Source organism: Schistocerca gregaria, chromosome 1 (genome assembly GCF_023897955.1).
Source record: "Schistocerca gregaria isolate iqSchGreg1 chromosome 1, iqSchGreg1.2, whole genome shotgun sequence".
In the NCBI taxonomy this organism is placed as follows: Eukaryota; Metazoa; Arthropoda; class Insecta; order Orthoptera; family Acrididae; genus Schistocerca; species Schistocerca gregaria.
Window position 1 is genome coordinate 1,196,166,184 of NC_064920.1, and position 15,562 is coordinate 1,196,181,745.

The following is a 15,562-nucleotide window of genomic DNA, read 5'->3' on the forward strand; positions in this document are numbered from 1 at the left end:
TGTCACTGGTACCTGCTGTGGAACCCGTGACAATGTTTGGACAAATACCGACAGGTTGTGATTTGTTCACTGTAGCCTGTGTATTATTTATATGCATATTTCGAGATCTGGTAAAATCTCCTTCTGAAAGATTGCGGATCCCATCTTCCGCTGCTTGTAGGTTAATGTTTACTTTGTTCACTATTTCATTTTCTTTTTTCTCAGTAGCCTTTTCTACTAAATCTGTGTATAACTGACAATCTGTTACCAACTTCCCTGCAATAGTATTACCCTTATCTAACATACCTGCTTCAGCTTGACTAATGATATCACTTAGATTTTCATTGACCTTCTCTCTCTCCTTCTTAGCACATGCTGAGTCAACTTTTAATGTTGCTACCCTAAAAGTCAGCTTTTCTACAGCTAGAGGTACACCTTCATAGTCTTCATTTAGATTGTTAACGACAATGGTTACAATTTTTACTGTCGAACACAACTGGTTTTGTGTGGCTTCAATATTTGTGTTTGCATCTGTGATTTTCTTTATCTGTTGCTCTACTAGATCATGATGGTCGTTAAAAGAATCTACCTTCTGTTTTAACTCCGAAATGTTACTGTTACCTTCAGAGAGTACTTCCTGCTTTACTTGTTTTTTCATATCATTCAATATTTCGTCGATTTCAGTGCGAAAATTTTTGGCTAAGTCATAGAATTTCTGTGAGACCGTGACTTGCAAATCCTTGAATATTTGTTTTTCTTCTCGCTTCATTGTATTTAGAGCTTGTGTAACAGTGTTTTATTGCTGTTTTATCGTATTCATGTCTTGTGTCATGGTGTTCAAATTCTGTGTCAAATTATCAATTCTGGCATTCGTATCTTGTTTCATATCACTGAAATTAGTGTTCATATTATATAATTTCGTGTTTATGTTAGAAAATAACTGCCATAGCAGGGCGTCAGTTGTACTACGGTGGTTGCTGTCAGCTGTATTTCCCAAGTTAACGCTTTTGTTGTGACCTAGCGGTGTTTGCAATGTATTGTCAAGATTCATATTGGAATCCCTCTCCAATGTTTCATTCACGAGTGGTATGTCGCTCTGGGAGTTGCGTGACAATGTCTCATCAGTTGTAAACATTGAGTCGTCAAGGTTATTCTGCTATGGAGCATCGCTGTCATTCGTCACGCCTGCGGCACTCATCTCTGATCTACTTAATCTTTCCGCAGTAGGCATGCATGACGCCTCAACTTCAGTTGTTCGATCGTGCAATTCTACGCCATCTTGGCTGATTGCGTTTTTGCCACTGCTATATTTTTCGGCTATTTTATATGAATGTGCAAAAATAAAAATTTCACAAGAAACGTTAAAATTCCATATGCTAATTATTACAGTTGATAATTCTGATTTACGCGCTGTCAAAGCCTGTTTTACGTCTATTATGATATCCAAACTATTGTGTCGCAATTCTGTATGTTTTACTGATCACACGTATCACATTGAAAAATTCCTGTAAATTTCCCACAGTAAAATTCAAGGAAGGGAATAATGAAGAAAAGCCTCTACACCAAAAGAGGCACTACCAAGCGTAAGCATGAAAGTAACTCGCGTTGCCGTCCCACCTTTGCTGGGCCGAACAAAACAGCTTACTATGGAAAATTTTACTTATCCTGCTTCCAATTCTAATTGCTTTCCAAAATTTTCTCCTTAATTTTTGTCTTTCTGCTTTACTTGCTCCCCGTCATGATTTATACATACAGAAAATGCAGACAATTAATTTATATGATTCATAACAACGTCATAGAAATTTGTTACTACAACGAGAGTTAACAAACCTTACTCACAATCTGTGCCCCGAAGTCCTGGCACACAGGTCGACAGTTGTGTTGTAAAAAAAAATTGCGTTATTAGATATGTTCTGTACTACCACGAATTTTTGGGCTAAAGGACTTCTTCTGTTACATTTCAATTGTACATGCAGGCAGCGGACTCCAAGAACACCAGTGCGTGTCCTAAATAAGACAATCCTCCTTACTTAGTTTCACTTCACTTGAATAAAAAATACTTAATGCTGAGATCAATTTTTTTTTCTTATTTTGAAACATGTACGATATAGAACACTCGTAGCCCATCGTATTCCGGATGGAACTTCTTAACAGAGCGTCTGCATACAAGAGAGTGTGTAACAAAATCATGTACAAAAAAATGAATGATGGTTTTTTCATTTGTCTGCTCCTCAACGCGCATTCATAATTAACGTCTTTGCCAACGCTTATGGTCGATCGGTGTTTTTTTTTTATTTTAGTAAATTTTAACTTTACGATATCGTGGGGGTCTTTCATCATGTACCTACACACTGTGCTGTCTGCTATTGTTTATGTCACTTTGTATTGACGACAACATGCTTGTCTGTACTTACTGCTTACTCCTGAGTTCAAGGCTGACATTCCCTCGCGTCGCTGGCAGTAAATTAACAAAGCATTCTTTTATCTTAGGCAATGCTCCGTATATTTTGAACTGAAGAAGACCGGTAACAGGTCGAAACTAGTTATCGAGTTTTCTATACGCGATTTTGTTTAACAAAGATTTTACAACATCCACTGCTAGAAATTGAAGTCCTTCTTATGATTCTCTTATAGCAAAGAGTGCTGACCGTCGATGGTGATTGAAGATGAGCAGCAGGGACTTTAAACACCTCGTAAACCAAGTAATGTAAACAATAAGCCCGTCCAGGTAGCCGCGCGCTCAAGCGCGCTGCTTCCCGAGCGGGAAGACGTGCCGGCCTCTGGCACGAACCCGCCCACAGGATTAGCGTCGAGGTTCGGTGCGCCGGCCGGTCTGCGGACGGCTTTTTAGGCGGTTTTCCATCTGCCTCAGCGAATGCGGGCTGGTTCCCCTTATTCCGCCTGTTACACTATGTCGGCGATTGCTGCGCAAAGGCTTTCTCCATGTACGCGTGCACCATAATTACTCCATCACGCAAACGCTGGGCTTACACTCTGGTGTGAGATGTTCCCAGTGGGTCCACTAGCGACCGATCCGCACCCTAGGTTTGGTGTGGGGCGGCGGTGGGGTCAGTGGACTGCCGTGGCCTGTTGTGGGGTTGTGAACCACTGACAGCTACGGCGGGGACGAAGCATCTCCGTCGTTTCTAGGTCGCCGGTTTAATACATACATACAATGTAAACAATGATGCGTAAACATTGCGACTGCTTTAGGGCGAGTCGTGAATGATTGAAGACAGTGCCTGAGACCACGCAGTTTTGTTACTCAGCCAATACACTCAACTTCTGTATATTGCAATAAGTACTTTTTTAATTTTAATTTCAATTTTTTTCTCGAATAATAGGTGCACTTTCTTAAAGACGTTCAATAGCTGATGGAAGACGAGTACAGTGGTATAACGTTTGTTAATTTTGGCTTTGAAACATCTCACTAAAGTAGACGAGAAATTTGCTAAAATCAAAATGGAATAACAACTGAAAATGTATGTGAGACCGAGTGGCGAAGATACGTTTTGTGCTGGCTCCTAAAAGCCGATTTAACCATTTAAGCTACCTGAGGAAGCCTCCAGAACCCACCCAAACCTTTGGCTCTACTACAGGATTTAAGTCAGGCCTAGAGGAGAGCTTTGATACCATAATGATGAAACCAACTATTCGCCAAAAGCGCGAAATGTAACTTCGACACACTGTCTAGCAAAGATTTCCATTTTCACTAACATCCATTTCAATCAGGATTCAGCATACCTGAAAAGTTTGCACTTGTATTATGAAATGTCGTTGCGCCTACGTTGATTTCTTCTCAATCGATTTTCTCCCTTCATTTCAGCAGGTTTCATTCAGTTCGAAGCAAATTACGTAAAATCCAAGCAAGGTAGCTGGTATCTATTATTGCAACGTAAACATCATGAGTGTAGGCTATCATCCTGAGCTCCTTCATCCTTCCGTCATCCATGCTTCTCAGCTGTTGCACATTTTCAGATACTTTTATGTAATGTTGGAAAGGTAGTGTTAACAAACGTTATATAACTGTACTCGTCTTTCCAAGAACTTTCTCAGCGGGACTAGGCAGCAGCAGCATCGTTTCCTGAAGATAGTTAACAGATAGATCACCGAAATATTGAATCGAATTTATTTTAGAATCCGGCAGAAAACCCGAAGAGACTTTCGAGACTTATTAAGGGAAAGCCTACGAAGTCACAATGTACATACCTATGAACTGCTGCCCTCTTTCTAACTGGAATTATTAAGGGATTCTTCAAGTCCGAGGTTATTTCACATATCTCTTTTATTGGACGTAGGTACCAAGTAAAGAGAACGTGTCACAACCGATTCTTCCAGGGACGCTAACAATTTAGATGGAATGGTGTGTGCTGCAGATGCCTTGTTATGACTTCTGCCTTTCAATGCTTCAGAAATTCTTCTCACAGTATCATATCTACCGTCTCATCTTCATCTACTTCCACTTCCCTTTCTATAACAATGTCTTAAAATTCGATTCCCTTGTATAGCCTTTCTACATATTCCTATCACCTTTTGGCCAACCGTTCTTTGCTTGCCATTTGAGCTGTTGTTGTTGGTACTAAAGGTTCTCTTTTCTCTTAAAGTTTGTTTAATTTTTATATGCGACTCGACAGTGTATCATTTGCTCTCGAGCCTACACGTTTAGTCACTCGACAATTTCTGTCGACTTAACTTTTTAGATGCCCGTATTTCCTTTTGCATCAACGGCCGTGCTGCGGCGGATACATGAGTTGCCGTCAGAGCACCGAAGTTACGCGCCTTTGGTCGCGCTTGGCACTTGGACTGGTGACGATTGGTCCACCGTGCGCTGTTGGGCTACGGGGTGCACTCAGCCGCTTCAGGAGCTACTTGACCGAGTAGTCGCGGCTCCAGGTTATACAAACTGACACCTGTCGGTACGTGTGCTGACTCGACGCCGCTCCGCAACCGCATCTCATGACGTCGGCGCCTGAGGTTGACTTGACGGTCGGTCGGAGCCGTTGGGCCTTCCGTGGCCTGTTCGGCTGGAGGGTGTGTCTCCTTGTGCCTGCTCAACTTGCTGCATTTTTTTACATCCTGCTTCAATGCGTCACGCCGAGTCCTGCAGACGGAGGGAAGCTCCCACATACGGGGCGCCTCTCAGTGCGAGGCGAGTGCCGGCTTTTCTGGCTGAGCCAGTGGCTGCGGAGTGCAGGGCGCAGAGGCGGCGATAAGACGGCGGTGGCGGCGGTGGCGAGGTCAGGGCTGCGTCGCCCCGCTCCCACGGGCGCGCAATACATATGTAGCAGCGGCGGCGGCTGATAACGGCGCTACATCATCTGCGCGGCCTCGCTATTAATAACGCTCGCCGCGGCGGCCAGACAAAGGCGGGCCGGCCGCCGGCCGCTGCAAAACGAGCAGCGCTCCCAGCTGCCAGCAGCATAGCCGGCGCGGCCGCTGCGCTCGCCTCTCACCACAAACCATTAAACGACGCTACACCTCGACACGCAGCCAACGTGGCCCACGTAGCACCTCCTGTGGCCGTGTGAATTACCTGCGACGCCCGTCACAGTACGATAGAGACGGCGCAGGTAAGTGACAATGCACGCAGGACAGACCTGCACTCGCCGATGTTTTCGCCCTTAGGTCAGAGCTGCATCAGCTCAGCGGTAGAGACAATCAGCGGAATCTGGGAAGATTGACGACTCGACAGGACACGAGGGTCGCAGATATCGCCAAACTAAACCTTAGTTCAGAACTCAACAAATGAGACACAAGGGCGTACTCAGAATTTTGTAGAAGACTACGGGAGACACGCACGATGGTTTTATTCCACCGTGTACAAACTCTAGGGACTGATCGATGAGAAGATATTCAGCAAAAAAGATCTGATGAACTTACATCCTGAAATCATGGTTCCCGTGCTAGACCATTTATTCAGTCATACTATGTTACAAAGGCTGCAGTGGATATGCGTGGGGTCTTCAACTTTCATTACGGTCATGTGTGGGATAGTACGCAGAACACCCACGATATGGTGACGGCGAGCATCGGTGCAGCCGGAATGTGCGGGCCGGGATAGTTGCCGACCGTATTTTGGGGCCAGTCTTCCTTCTACATCGCCTAACAGGCCGAAACTATCAGGATTTCTTGCGAGTGACTTTGCCTCCCTAGCTGGAAGACGTAGCACTGATGATTCGAAGTGATTGCTACGACGGTCACTCCAAAAGAAACACACAATTATTTTTTTAATCCATCTTTTATTCTATATGTTTGAAAGTTTTACAGTGTGTAGATACATCCTTTAGGGACAATATTTTCATTTCCCCACATATTTTCCATCCCTCTCAACTGCCTTACGCCATCTTGGAACCAGGGCCTGTATACCCGCACCGTAATATTCTCGACCAACCTGTTGTAACCACTGTTTGGCAGCGTGCACAAGAGAGTCATCATCTTCGAATCTTCTTCCACGAAGAGAGTCTTTCAGTTTCCCAAAGAGATGACAGTCACATGGAGCCAGGTCAGGACTGTAAGGCGGGTGTTTCAGTGTTGTCCATCCGAATTTTGTGATTCCTTCCATGGTTTTTTTGACTGACATGTGGCCGTGCATTGTAACGCAACAGCAAAACATCCTGCTTTTCCCGGTGTGGTCGGACACGACTCAGTCGACCTTGAAGTTTCTTCAGTGTCGTCACACATGCATCTGAATTTATGGTGGTTCGTTGACTCTCTCCACATTGTCTGGAGAGTGTGCAGTACGAGGCCTGTCGCTGCGAGGACAAACCTCAGTATTTCCGTGCCCGCTTTCATCACGTAAGATGCGTGCTCACCGACTAACTGTACTGCGATCGACAGCAGCATATCCACACACCTTTCTCAACCTCTTGTGGATGTTTCCCACTGTCTCGTTTTCACAGCACAGGAATTCTATGACAGCACGTTCATTCTGGCGAACGTCAAGTGTAGCAGCCATCTTGAAGACATGATGTGACACGTCACTCACGGGAACAGGTTGGACTAAGTTTGATAACAAGCGGGAAGGATGTATCTAGACACTGTAAAACTTTCACACATGCAGAATGAAAACTGTATTTCTACAAAAATAGTGTGCACTTCTTTTGGAGTGACCCTTGTACATGATGGTTTTGCGGCCCACTTCGCCAAAACGTCCAGACACGTCTCAACCGTGCGATTTCTGGTTATGGGGCCATCTCAAAAGTATGGTATATGCAGAGCCCATTCCAGATGTTGAAACACTGGACAGCGTACTCATACTGCCATTGACACTGTTGGGATGCAGCCTGGCTGATGTGAAAGTGTGAGTCACAACATGCTACAGGGGGTACATCCATCCTCTGAGGCACATGTAAACCAATTTCAACACATGCTGTAACTGTGGCTGCATGCTACAGCGCGTATTAGACCACAGTCTCTGTAACAATGTATGATTGAATAAATGGTCTCTAGTATGGAAACATTGCAGTTTCAGATATAAGTTCTTAAGACTTTTTTGTTCTGTATCCTCTCACCGATCAGTCCTTACAGTTTGTACACGGTGGAAATCATCACCCTATATACAATTTAGGACATAAGCTGCGAGTGGGCACTGATTCATGTCAATGGGCATGTCGAAAATTTGTGCCAGTCGGAATTCTAAACCAGATCTTCAGATACTCCAGTTACTAAGCATATGCGCTGACCACTACGCCATCCAGACACAGTGGTCAGCACAACCGCATGGACACCTCCCATTAGACCCAAATACTTAACTTATCCACACATTACTGATGCGGTGGCCCTGCTCACTACACCACATGTTAATGTCCTAGTGGCCCTACTCATTAGACTCATTACTTGCGGCATGAGATTAATTTCCGAAAGAGTTCGAGCTTGGTGTGCATGTGCACTGAAGGGAGCATTGGCCGTCTTTATCGTAATAATACAGTTAGTGTCTGCTCTTTCTGACATGAGATGTCTTTGCCTGAAAGAACGGACACTACACACACAACTATGGCGGTGAATGCCAGTGGCCCCTTCAGTGCAGATGCACACCAAGCTCGAACTCTTATGGAACTCAACGTCATGTCGCAAGTAATGAGGCTAATGAGCAGTAGCACTGCATCAGTAATGTGTGGATAAGTTAAGTATTTGGTCTAATGGGAGGCCTGCTAAGATAGTCCACGCAGGTGTGGTGACCAGTGTGTCCGGATGGCGTCGTGGTCAGCGCATCTGCCTAGTAAATGGGAGACCTGGCTTCGAATCCCGGTCTGGCACAAATTTTAAAATTTCCCCATTAATATAAGTCTGTGCCCACTGGCAGCTAATGTGTTTGATTCCTTCGCTTCTTGACTCATAGTAGCTGCAGGATCAAAATAGTCTCTGTTCTTTGGGACATGTGCGAAAGCTCAACTACAATTCGTAATGGGGAACAGGGGAAACAGGCTGGAAATTTGAGCTCGATGGGAAATGTGCTCGTAGGGCTGAAGCGGTTAACCTGATCGCTCGCGTTAAACGAGAGATCCGGCAAAAATTTTCACCTGTTGCCACTGTTTCACTTCAATGCCCAAATGTGGCCAATGTCAATGCAAAACCTTTCAATAGTCTGCTGAGACGTCGCTCAATACGTTTCTCGTTAGCAAACAACTGTCAGACAGAGGCATTGCTGATAAATCCCGAGCCTTCGCAACCAACACACAGAAATTTTGCCGCATATTGGGTGAATAGAAACCGTAGGGAGTACAGAAACGAAACTTCCAGAAAATTTCTGTGCTATGGTCCATGAAGTCAAATTTTGTTTTTCTGGGCAGGTACTCTTCTGTACTGTGTCCTTCTCTTCATTTCTCCATGATTTCATTTCTTCAATGTCTTTGGTATTGGCTTGTACGTCTTTCCTTAATTCGTCAGTCATGCTTGAGGTGCCCTGTATTAAAATCTCCTCTCCTAAATTTAGTTCTTGCTTTTCCCCCTGTTCTTCGCACTTTCTTGATGTGACCATCCAATTTTGTCGTTTAGGCTACTATCTATTCATCTACGTTTTTTGTTTAAATTTTTGAAACTTTTTTATTTTCCTCAAATTGTGCAACCCTCGTTCTTTCGATCTTTTCAAATCGTTCTCCTACTTGTTTGAATTCTGTTGTTTCAATTCTGCCTCATTCTGAAACGTTCATATTTTTTTCTCCTTTCGCATTCTCTTTAAGTTCTTCATTCATCTTCTTAAATTGGTCAGTAAGTAATCCTTGCAGCTGGAATACTGTAGGTTGTGGCCACATGGACACTATTACGCTGTACCGAACTTCCATGGCCTGTAGCTTCTAAGTTTTCTAACGCAGATGAAGCTTCATGTTTCTCAGTTCCTCTATCTCCGACATCTCGTCACTACATTGCTCCTGATCTTCTTCATTAATCACGTTGGTTGCGTCCTGAGACCTTACTTCATACAGTCAACTGTTATCTTTTCCCTGAATTTTTTCCTACGGCACTTCCATACCTGAATCTCTCTTTAACGTTTCTGAATTATTCTAAATTTCTCTCTGTACCTCACTCATCCGTGTCAAACTTCTCGCCCTCGCTCTCACAAGCCTCGGCATTTCCTAACGAAAATATTAAATTCTAAACTTACTTGACATTCAAAACAATCTAACCAACATAACATAGAACTCAGAATTCCTCATTCTTCAGGAACACTTTACAATTCGTTTCGCTCTAACACACAACACGCACATACACAAAATAATCTCCCCACCAAAATTTCAACGACTGTTCTACCGCTCGCCAATGACGCTGGAGTACTAATCAACATCACAGAAAAATATATATAAATAATTACGCCACAGCACTTAAAACTATTTTATATTTTGTGAATATAATTTTTTTAAGGTAGCAATGTATATCCTTCGATTAATCTTAAGTTCTACAAATCTAACTACCGCGTCAGGAGTTTGCAGATCAAACAAACACGTGGCAGGCGTCGTCAAAAACGCAAGGAGAGCCAAGTTTAAATGAATCGTAAGCGTGGGAGATGTCTCAAACATTACAGAATCCTCCAAAATAATGAATGAACCAACTTACGACTACTGAATGAGACACGAATTACAATTACATTATTCATTCCTATAAAATTATTGAAAAAACGAATAACAAACAGTGGCAACATTAATATAATGAGACCTTCGATTATCTGACGTAAAGGGAAAGACGCTAATAACTGCCCAAGTCAATTAATTGTTTTCATTGCAAAGCACCCAGTGATTGTTATAATATTAATTGAAAACACAGAGCGCTACAGAAGGGGATACGTCACACATGCGGTTGGAATCGAAATCAGACTGTTCATTGATTCGAAATACAAGTCTTCAAAGGGAAGCTTGATGTGATCAAAATGTTACAAAATACTTTATTTTCCCTACATATCGCCTCGCGGTTGCGGCTCAGTCTCACAATAGTACTGCAAGCGGAGGATGAAGTGGCTGAAAAATCAGTCTTTGGCGGCACCAATGACCTTGCCAATGGCAGAGTGCAAATCAGCCCGAGATTTCTCAAGTCCCTCGATTCATCAACTCTGGAGGCAGCACTCGGTGGCGACCACGTTGAAGACGGAGGCTCAGATGACGAGGAAGCCCAAGATGAGGCCAAAGGTGAAGTCCAAGAAGTGATTTCTGCTCGAATGTTTACAAATGGCTAGGCTTCAGATCTTCCAAGTGCGAACCGACAAAAATGCTCTTCAGAAGATGCAAGATCCCTTCCCCGGGCTCTCCTCTGTTTAGTTACCCGGTGACGTTACACAGAAAAAAATCGCCAAGTGAGACGATCCCTGTGATTTTTAAGTCGTGTAAACATTTGTCCTTGTTTTGTGGAGTCAACACATCCAGCGATGTCACACCTCTTCAAAGGCCCAAAACCACCGGTCTCCATTCCATTTTCTAGATGTTTATCTGCACTCTCCTTTTCTGTCCAAGGCCATCACACCACTATCCATTCATTTCTTTTTGAAAGCCTGCAAGGACGACCAGGCAATATTGAATGGTCAGAGATTTGTTTCATCCATGGGACAGCGTCACAAAGATAAGGTATATTGAAAAAACTGAACTGAGAGACTCTTGGAGATAGACGTAAACTATCCGAAAAAGTCTACGTACAAAATTTGAAGAAACGGCTTTAAATGATGTCTCTAGGATTATATTATAACCTCCAGACGCATCACTCGTCGTAGGGTTGTTTCAAATGGCTCTGAGCACTATGCGACTTAACTTCTGAGGTCATCAATCCCCTAGAACTTAGAACTACTTAAACCTAACTAACCTAAGGACATCACACACATCTATGCCCGAGGCAGGATTCGAACCTGCGACCGTAGCGGTCGCTCGGCTCCAGACTGTAGCGCCTAGAACCGCACCGTCACTCCGGCCGGCACTCCTCGTAGGGATTGTAAGGACAAGATTAATTACAGGATGCACGGAGGGATTTAAACAGTCAATCTTCCTGCACTCCATATGTGAACGGACCGGGAAAAGCCCTAATAACTGGTACAACGTGACGTACCCTCCACCATGTTCTTCACAGTGGTTTGCAGAGTACAGATGTACATGTAGAAATGTATGGAATAACAATAATAATGCTAAATTGTAGCAATGAAATAAAATGAATAATTAATGGTTTAAACTGGTCTGGGTTTCGGAATGTGTGTTATTAGGCTACGTTTAATATAGCCATACAAGTTCACACTCTCACTAACTCGCCGATGACTCCCTAAATCCACACAACTGTACGTTTTCCAAATATTCGTAGCCTCCACGCGCGAATATAACAAGTCCAAAGTTCCTACTTCTAAAATTTCTGAACACTACAGAAACACGACCCAATCGTCACTCCATAAATACGTGTTAACTGCTCCAGCTCTGGTAAACGAATGATCCAGGACAAGATGGCCACCCCTCTCTTATGACCTCGCACTATCGTTACGGAAATTCGCATACAAGCGTTTTCCATACATAATTAAAACATTAATCTTACTCTACACATATGTATGATACATCAAATAAAATGGCAGTTTTCTCAGCTTTCCGCTGCTGTCCTTACTCTTTTGCTGAGGTCATTAGTTTGGTCACTGATCAAAGTATAAAGGCTAATTTAGGGTATTTTACTGATAATAAATCAGAAACAAATGGATATAGTACATTTATACATAAGTACCTAAGTCTAAATGGATATTCTCGAGCTACTTTCATTACGTTATTAATCATTTTGCGTTTTTATGTTCGAAATACAGATTAGGACATGTAGGTTAAAATATTAGACGAAGTTTAGGAATTTTGGTGCCTAAGGTGCAAAATAACCCATAATGGTCGGAGCAAGGACGATGTAAAAAGCAGACCAGCACTGGCAAGAAGGGCATTCCTGGCCACAAGAAGTCTGCTGGTATCAAACACAGGCCTTGATTTGAGGATTTGCAGCATTATATGGTAGTGAAGCATGGACTGTAGGGACACCGGAACAGAAGGGAATCGAAGCATCTGACATCTGGTGCTATAGAAGAATGTTGAATTAAGGAATGAGAAGGTTCACTGGAGAACTGCCGAGAAAAGGAGTATGTGGAAAACGCTGCTAAGAAGGGGCAGAATGACAGGACTTCTAATAAGACTCCAGGGGAACTATTTACCGGTCACTTGATTTCCACGACGGAAAGCCTCTCCTTCCAGGCTAAGCGCATTGCGTTTTCCCAACTACCGAACCAAGCATGCGTTTCTCTGTTCTGCTCTGTTGCAGCCGCGGGACTCTCCACAATCTCAGTGTCCGCCAGTCACTGAGTCTGAAAGCTACCGTCGTCTGTTGATCCTCGCCGTCGTCGTCACCTGGCGGATCCTGCAACCCTGGCGAGGTTCGCCGCTGGGTTTAGTCTAGTGAGGCCGGTCCAATACAGGTCGACTGTTATTGGACTACATGAAATAAAATACTCATAACTAACGTTAGGGCGTTCAAATCGCATAGTTGGACGCGGGACATTATGGGAATAAGTATGGTTGCTTTAGCGACGAAGACCTCTTTCATTTGGATCGGTTCGTCAGTACCCAAAATTGGCAATTTTGGGTCAGTCAGAATCCGCATTTCGCGATTGAGAAGTCTCTTCACCCCCAACGGGTGACTGCGTGGTGTGCAATGTCCAGTCACGGAAAACCGGTCCGATGTTCCTTGATGGCACGGTGACTACCGAACGGTACGTGAAGGGTTCGGAACATGATTTCATATCATCCAAAGTGGCCCTGAGTTCGACAAGATGTGGTCCAAGCAAGTCAGAGCTCGACCCCATCGAAGCAGGAAAGTGTTTGATGACCTGGAGGAGCACTTTGGGGACCGCATTCTGGCTTTGGGCTATTCAGAGGCCTCTGGCATTGGCCACCATATTCTCCGGATCTGAACACAAGTGCCTCCTTTTTGTATTAAAGACAAGGTATACACAATAACCCCAAAGCCATTGGTGAGCTGAAACGTCCATTCAGGAGGTGATCGACACCATCGATGTTCCAACACTTCAGCTGGTCATGAAGAATTTCGCTATTCGTCTGCGCCACGTCATCGCCAATGATGGCAGCCATATCGAATATGCCATAACCTAAATGCGAGTATCTATAGTGACGTTTACATGTTGAATATAGCGTTTGCACGCCGAAGTTCGCAACTACTTTACGATTTTTTAGTTATAGTTCAATAATTGTCACCCTGTACACACCCGCTGTTGTGCCTGGTCTTGGCGACACCAAATATGGGCGCATATCGCCGCGTGTACTTCATGAAGTTTTAATGGTTACCCTTATATGGTGGAGAAGGACAGTGTCCAGATGCAGGAGAAGGTGATGGCCGAGGAGTATACTCCTGTTGAGATCGAGGAATCGATTGGCAGCAACATTGTGTACTTCATGAAGTTTTAATGGTTACCCTTATATGGTGGAGAAGGACAGTGTCCAGATGCAGGAGAAGGTGATGGCCGAGGAGTATACTCCTGTTGAGATCGAGGAATCGATTGGCAGCAACATTGGATGTAGAAAGCAAGTCCTGTGGCCTCCAGTAGTATTTAAAAGAGTTTAACGTTTCTCAAAAATGGTTCAAATTGCTCTGAGCACTATGCGACTTAACATCTGTGGTTATCAGTCGCCTAGAACTCAGAACTAATTAAACCTAATTAACCTAAGGACATCACACACATCCATGCCCGAGGCAGGATTCGAACTTGCGAGCAGTCGCGCGGTTCCAGACTGAGCGCCTAGAACCGCGAGACCACCGCGGCCGGCTAAACGTTTCTCAACTGGCCTATTAGCGATCCATGAAGTCATTTTTCCGCAACATAAAATCCGCAAGAACTGGAATGTGTTGGATGTAGAGTTTTGATAAGCTATTTTTCCATTTTGTAGGTGATTGTTGAAGAGTAGTTCCCGAGCATGTGTCTCTCAGTCAGAGGCATTATGTCAGTGCTTGGAGCCTTCATCTACACTATGTGATCAAAACTATCCGGACACCCCAAAAACATACGTTTTTCATGTTCCGTGCATTGTGTTGCCACCTACTGCCAGGTACTCCATAATAGCGACCTCAGTAGTCATTAGTCATCGTGAGTGAGCAGAATGGGGCGCTCCGCAGAATTCACGGACTTCGAACGTTGTCAGATGATTAGGTGCCAGTTGCGTCTTACGTCTGTAAGCGAGATTTTCGCACTCCTAAACATCTCTAGGTCCACTTTTTCCAACGTGATAGTGAAGTGGAAACGTGAAGGCACACGTACAGCGGAAATCGTACAGGCCGACATTTGAAAATAGTCGTAATGTGTAATAGGCAGACATCTATACAGACCACCGCACAAGAATTCCAAGCTGCATCAGGATCCACTGCAAGTACTATGACAGTTAGGTGGGAGGTGAGAAAACTTGGGTTTCATGGTCGAGCGGCTGCTCATAAGCGACACATCACGCCAGTAAATGCTAAACGACGCCTTGCTTGGTGTAAGAAGCGTAAACATTGGACGATTGAACTGTGGAAAAACGTCGTGTGGAGTGATTAATCACGGTAGACAATGTGGCGATCCGATGGCAGGGTGTGGGTATGGCGAATGGCCGGTGAACGTCATCTGCCAACAGTAAATTTTGGAGACGGTTGTGTTATGGCGTGGTCATGTTTTTCATCTAGGGGGCTTGCACCCACTGTTGTTTTGCGTGGCGCTATCGTAGCATATGCTTTGAAACATCCCCTTAGAAAAATTATACGTGACTGTGCTTAAACTGACACACAATAATTTTAGCGCAACGCAATCTGCCTTTCAAAAATCCCTACAAAAGAATGGCCCTGACTAACATTAACCTATACGTTTCACAAATCGCTTACCTCACAAAAATCTTGGTTACTCGAACTGCTGCAATACAACCAGTGCCACTACTGCCAGCCAAATAAAAGATTCAAACTACTGCCAGCCAAATAAAAGATTCAAACTACTGAAGGCACTAACTACTGATAGGTATAGTTAGCAAATGAAAGATTTTAATGCAAAACAAACAATGTATTTGCCTCAATAGTGTTCAAAAGTCATGATGTATATAGCGGTTCGTGACATCCAGTCTTA